Source organism: Triticum aestivum, chromosome 1A (genome assembly GCF_018294505.1).
Source record: "Triticum aestivum cultivar Chinese Spring chromosome 1A, IWGSC CS RefSeq v2.1, whole genome shotgun sequence".
NCBI lineage: Eukaryota > Viridiplantae > Streptophyta > Magnoliopsida > Poales > Poaceae > Triticum > Triticum aestivum.
In genome coordinates, this window is record NC_057794.1 from 22728915 (window position 1) to 22735522 (window position 6608).

The window sequence follows — 6608 nt, forward strand, 5'->3', positions numbered from 1 at the left end:
AGCTACAATATCATCCCAGGTCATAGCGGGTAGCCCCCTAGCAATCCCACCATCTCGGAGGTTGCTTGACATGCGATCCTTTAATGCGTGAGTGGTGGGCCCTCATGGGCGGGGTGGTTGCTGCGAGCACCGCCGCGATGACGATGCCACCGGTGTGATGCATGGCAGGCCCGATGGAGGGTGCCTTCTTGGCTGTGCCAGCGTGAGATCCACATCCTTCCACCACATGTGCGTCCGCGTGTAGGTTGTGATATCTTTGCAATATGATTCATTTTGATTTTGGGAAAATTCTTTCGCACGACTTTAAATATAAAGCCCTTTTAGGGAAAGTCTGATACAACACAAGTAGAAAAGGAGCCATTTGCCCCGGTTCGTAAGGGCCTTCTGTCCCGGTTTTGGAACCGGGACTAAAAGGTCGTTGCTAATGCCCTTGGCCTTTAGTCCCGGTTCTTACACGAACCAGGACAGATGGGCCTCCACGTGATCGCTGCGGCCAGGGCCGGGGGGGGGGGGGGGGGGGCTTTTGGTCATGGTTGGTGACACCAACCGGGACCAAAAGACATCCACGCGTCAGCAGCTGGCTGGAGCTGAGGGTTTTAAAAGGGCCTGGTTTAGGGGTTTTGGGGGTTAATTTAGATTGTTATTAGCTAGCTAATAGAGAGAAGTGTCCTCATATCTCCGTGCTTGGTTTACCAACGCTACTGCTATGCCTAAACATGGCTTAGATTGAAGTGAAGGCAACATGTGGTGCATGTCAAAAGTAATACTAATCCTAACTTTGATCAAATTTGGATTGTACTACTTTCAACATGCAGCACATGCATGTTGCCTTCACTTCAATCCAATCCATGTTCATTTCACCCGCTGATATATAATAACTCTTCATGCTCGCATCATGCATCATCTATATAATAACAAGTCCTACTAATCATTATCATACAACTTCTACTCGTTATTAATAACAAGTCATACGATCATCATCCTCATAGTCATCGAACCAACCCTACTTAATTGTTCTTAGCACATGATCATCAGTATTAGGTAGGACCTAAATACCCTCTTTAAGGTAAAATAGCATAAAATAATATAGACCCTGACTCTCCATTATGGAGAATGGAGATCATCATGTCTCCAATTCTTGCGATTCGCTTCCTTTTGCTTCCAAGAACCTCCTTACGACTGTCCATACATTTTTTCCATTCTGTGATTTTTCATGTCTCCACTTCTTTTAGAAATCTGATATGGACAGGTAAGATTCATAGGATGACCTAGGTGCATGTTCAAAACATTAAGGCGACCATTCGGATACATCAGATGAGGCACACAATTCTTTGGGATTCTCTGTTGAAAAACATAGTAATAACTTCATAGTTAGCAATGATGTGCTAGTTTTAGAAGTATGCAAAAGATGCACGGATGTCGTAATAGTAAAAAATCTTACCAGAGTATCTCCATGGTAGTTACCATAGTTCAACACGTGCACTAGTGGCACGTATTGACCATAATGTTGAGGAGTTTGATTGTAGATATTGTAATTCTCAATATCAGTACGAAATCTGACCAGATGATTTTTCTTCTGATAAGTTAATTCGGAGCCATCGTGTAGCGGGTTTTGTCTACCATGTTCCGCACATTGTTTGAACAATCAAAATAAACTGTCAATGGAAAAAATGTCAACTATTTTGAAATAAACAATATAAATTAGCTAATAACTATGTTTGGGGAAATCACATAGCGGTAGAATTGGAGGCGTATCAACAAGGACCCAAATGTCCATATTGTCTTGCACGACTTTAGGATCATCAAGATCCATGGTGACAAGCATACCCTCATCAAAACCATACATCTTGCAAAGTGCTTCCAATTTTTTGCAACCAAAATGGGTTACGCTCTCAGAATTGTACAGCTTTACTTCAAAATCCACACAATGATGGGTCCTTAGGTGAATTTTCTTTGTTCCGAAACTTTCATGGTCTTCAAAACTCATCCTCTCCAAAACATAGCATCTTGCATGGCATGGGATAAGCTAGTCGAATTGTAAAAGATGAAAAGTACACGTTGAAATATTTGAAGTCGTGCTTAATTACGAAAAATTAACACTTGTCGTCGTTGCGTACCATTTCAACATCGAAGGTCTCCTCCAGCTTAATGCTGAAGCGCCGATCTTCGTCTAGGTGAGGTATGTCGCACTGACCTCGGTCGTCGTGGCACCAGTCGCACTCCCCCGGGAGACTTTCGTCGTCCGAGTACGACATTTCCTATGTTCATAATTCAAATATTAAACATCTACAATTAAATATATGTACTAAAAAACCTAAGTTAGATCATTATTATTCATCACTAGAACGAAGGAGAAGCTACCCCCACGACAACAGTCGGGATTCTTCGTCCTTTCATATATGGTGGAGACTCGACAGACTTAAAGTCAACCCGAGGACTCATATTATAGGACTCATATTGACATGCAGATTTGGCTGGTCTCACCTCGAGGTCGGAGGGGGTCGGTGACGAGGACGATGGTGGGGATGATGGAGGGGGGCTCCTAGATTTTTGCAAAAACAAAAACCCTATAAGCTATCAACTAATCATATGCATACGCCTTGCATAGTGCTCTCTAATTTTTCCGGTTAGAGTAAGACATCGTATTCCCACATTTAGGGCATGGACAACACATAAAACCATTCTGCTTGTTTGCCTCAGCCACTTCGAGAAATTCATGCACGCCCTTAATGTTGGGGAACGTAGCAGAAATTCAAAATTTTCCTACGTGTCACCAAGATCTATCTATGGAGAAACCAGCAACGAAGGGAAGGAGAGTGCATCTACATAGCCTTGTAGATCGCTATGCGGAAGCGTTCAAGTGAACCGGGTTGAAGGAGTCGTACTCATCGTGATCCAAATCACCGGAGATCCTAGTGCTGAACGGACGGCACCTCTGCGTTCAACACACGTACAGCCCGACGATGTCTCCCATGCCTTGATCCAGCAAGGAGAGAGGGAGAGGTTGAGGAAGACTCCATCCAGCAGCAGCACAATGGCGTGGTGGTGGTGGAGGAGCGTGGTACTCCAGCAGGGCTTCGCCAAGCACCGCAAGATATGAGGAGAAAGAGAGGTAGGGCTGCACCAACAGGGAGAGATCAAATCGTGTCTTGGGCAACCCCTAGGCCTCACTATTTATAGGAGGAGGGGAGGAGGGTGCGCCCCCTCTAGGGTTCCCACCCCAAGGGGGGGCAGCCCTAGATGGGAAAAAGGGGGGGCGGCCAAGAGGGGAGAGGGGGGCGCCCCCTAGGGTGGGCCTTAGGGCCCATCTGAGCCTAGGGTTTCCCCTTCTCCTCCTTTGCTGCGCCTTGAGCCTTGTGGGAGGCGCACCAGCCCACTCAGGGGCTGGTCCCTTACCACTCTTGCCCCATGCAAGCCTCCGGGACTGGTGGCCCCACTTGGTGGACCCCCGGGACCCTCCTGGTGGTCCCGGTACATTACCGATAAACCCCGGAACTTTTCTGGTGACCAAAACAGGACTTCCCATATATAAATCTTTACCTCCGGACCATTCTGGAACTCCTCGTGATGTCCGGGATCTCATCCGGGACTCCGAACAACATTCGGTAACCACATACAAACTTCCTTTATAACCCTAGCGTCATCGAACCTTAAGTGTGTAGACCCTACGGGTTCGGGAACCATGCAGACATGACCGAGACGTTCTCCGGTCAATAACCAACAGCGGGATCTGGATACCCATGTTGGCTCCCACATGTTCCACGATGATCTCATCGGATGAACCACGATGTCAAGGACTTTAATCAATCCCGTATGCAATTCCCTTTGTCTAGCGGGACGATACTTGCCCGAGATTCGATCATCGGTATCCCGATACCTTGTTCAATCTCGTTACCGGCAAGTCTCTTTACTCGTTCCGTAACACATCATCCCGTGATCAACTCCTTGGTCACATTGTGCACATTATGATGATGTCCTACCGAGTGGGCCCAGAGATACCTCTCCGTCACACGGAGTGACAAATCCCAATCTCAATTCGCGCCAACCCAACAGACACTTTCGGAGATACCCGTAGTGTACCTTTATAACCACTCAGTTACGTTGTGACGTTTGGCACACCCAAAGCATTCCTACGGTATCCGGGAGTTGCACAATCTCATGGTCTAAGGAAATGATACTTGACATTAGAAAAGCTTTAGCATACGAACTACATGATCTTGTGCTAGGCTTAGGATTGGGTCTTGTCCATCACATCATTCTCCTAATGATGTGATCCCGTTATCAACGACATCCAATGTCCATGATCAGGAAACCGTAACCATCTATTGATCAACGAGCTAGTCAACTAGAGGCTTACTAGGGACATGGTGTTGTCTATGTATCCACACATGTATCTGAGTTTCCTATCAATACAATTCCAGCATGGATAATAAACGATTATCATGAACAAGGAAATATAATAATAATCAATTTATTATTGCCTCTAGGGCATATTTCCAACAGTCTCCCACTTGCACTAGAGTCAATAATCCAGTTCACATCGATATGTGATTAACACTCAAGGTCACATCCCCATGTGACTAACACCCAAAGAGTTTACTAGAGTCAATAATCTAGTTCACATTACCATGTGATTAACACTCGATGAGTTCTGGATTTGATCATGTTATGCTTGTGAGAGATGTTATAGTCAACGGGTCTGAATCTTTCAGATCTGTGTGTGCTTTACAAATCTCTATGTCATCTCCTAGATGCAGGTACCACGTTCTATTTGGAGCTATTCCAAATAACTGTTCTACTATACGAATCCAGCTCACTGCTCAGAATAATCTGGACTAGTGTCAAAGTTTGCATAAGCGTAACCACTTTACGACGAACTCTTTTACCACCTCCATAATCGAGAAAATTCCTTAGTCCACTAGTTACTAAGGATAACTTTGACCGCTGTCCTGTAATCCATTCTTGGATCACTCTTGTACCCCTTGCCTGACTCATGGCAAGGCACATTTCAGGTGTGGTACACAGCATAGCATACTGTAGAGCCTATGTCTTAAGCATAGGGGACGACCTTCGTCCTTTCTCTCTATTCTGCCGTGGTCGAGCTTTAAGTCTTAACTTCATACCTTACAACTCAGGCAAGAACTCCTTCTTTGACTGATCCATCTTGAACACCTTCAAGATCATGTCAAGGTATGTGCTCATTTGAAAGTACCATTAAGCGTTTTGATCTATCCTTATAGATCTTGATGCTCAATGTTCAAGTAGCTTAATCCAGGCTTTCCATCGAAAAACACTTTCCAAACAACCCTATATGCTTTCCAGAAATTCTACGTCATTTCTGATCAACAATATGTCAACAACATATACTCATCAGAAATTCTATAGTGCTCCCACTCACTTCTTTGGAAAATACAAGTTTCTCATAAACTTTGTATAAACCCAAAATCTTTGATCATCTCATCAAAGCATACATTCCAACTCCGAGATGCTTACTCCAGTCCTTAGAAGGATTGCTGGAGCTTTGCATACTAATTAGCATCTTTCAGGATTGACAAAACCTTCCGGTTGTATCACATACAACCTTTCCTCAAGAAAATCGTTGAGGAAACAATGTTTTGACATCCTATCTGCAAGATTTCATAAATAATGCAGTAATCGCTAATATAATTCCAACAGACTCTTAGCATCGCTACGAGTGAGAAAGTCTCATCATAGTCAACTCCTTGAACTTGTCAGAAAACATCTTAACGACAAGTTGAGCTTTCTTAATGGTGATACTTACCATCATTGTCCGTCTTCCTTTTAAAATCCATATGTACCTAATAGTCTTACGACCATCAAGTAGTTCTTCTAAAGTCTACACTTTGTTTTCATATATGGATCCTCTCTCGGATTATATGGCTTCGAGCCATTTTGGAATCCGGGCCCACCATCGCTTCTCCATAGCTCGTAGGTTCATTGTTGTCTAGCAACATGACTTCCAAGACAGGATTACGTACCACTCTGAAGTAGTACGCATCCTTGTCATCCCACGAGGTTTGGTAGTGACTTGATCTGAAGTTTCATGATCACTATCATAAGCTTCCACTTCAATTGGTGTAGGTGCCACAGGAACAACTTCCTGTGCCCTGCCACACACTAGTTGAAGAGACGGTTCAATAACCTCATCAAGTCTCCACCATCCTCCCACTCAATTCTTTCGAGAGAAACTTTTCCTCGAGAAAGGACCCGATTCTAGAAACAATCCCTTATTGCTTTCGGATCTGAGACAGGAGGTATACCCAACTATTTTGGGTGTCCTATGAAGATGCATTTATCCGCTTTGGGTTCGAGCTTATCAGCCTGAAACCTTTTTCACATAAGCGTCGCAGCCCCAAACTTTTAAGAAATGACAGCTTAGGTTTCTCTAAACCATAGTTCATACGGTGTCATCTCATCGGAATTACGTGGTGCCCGGTTGTCTCTAATGCCTAACCCATAAACTATCGTGGTAATTCGATAAGAGACATCATGGTATGCATCATATCCAATAGGGTGCAGTTATGATGTTCGGACACACCATCACACAATGGTGTTCCAAGCTGTATTAGTTGTGAAACAATTTCCAC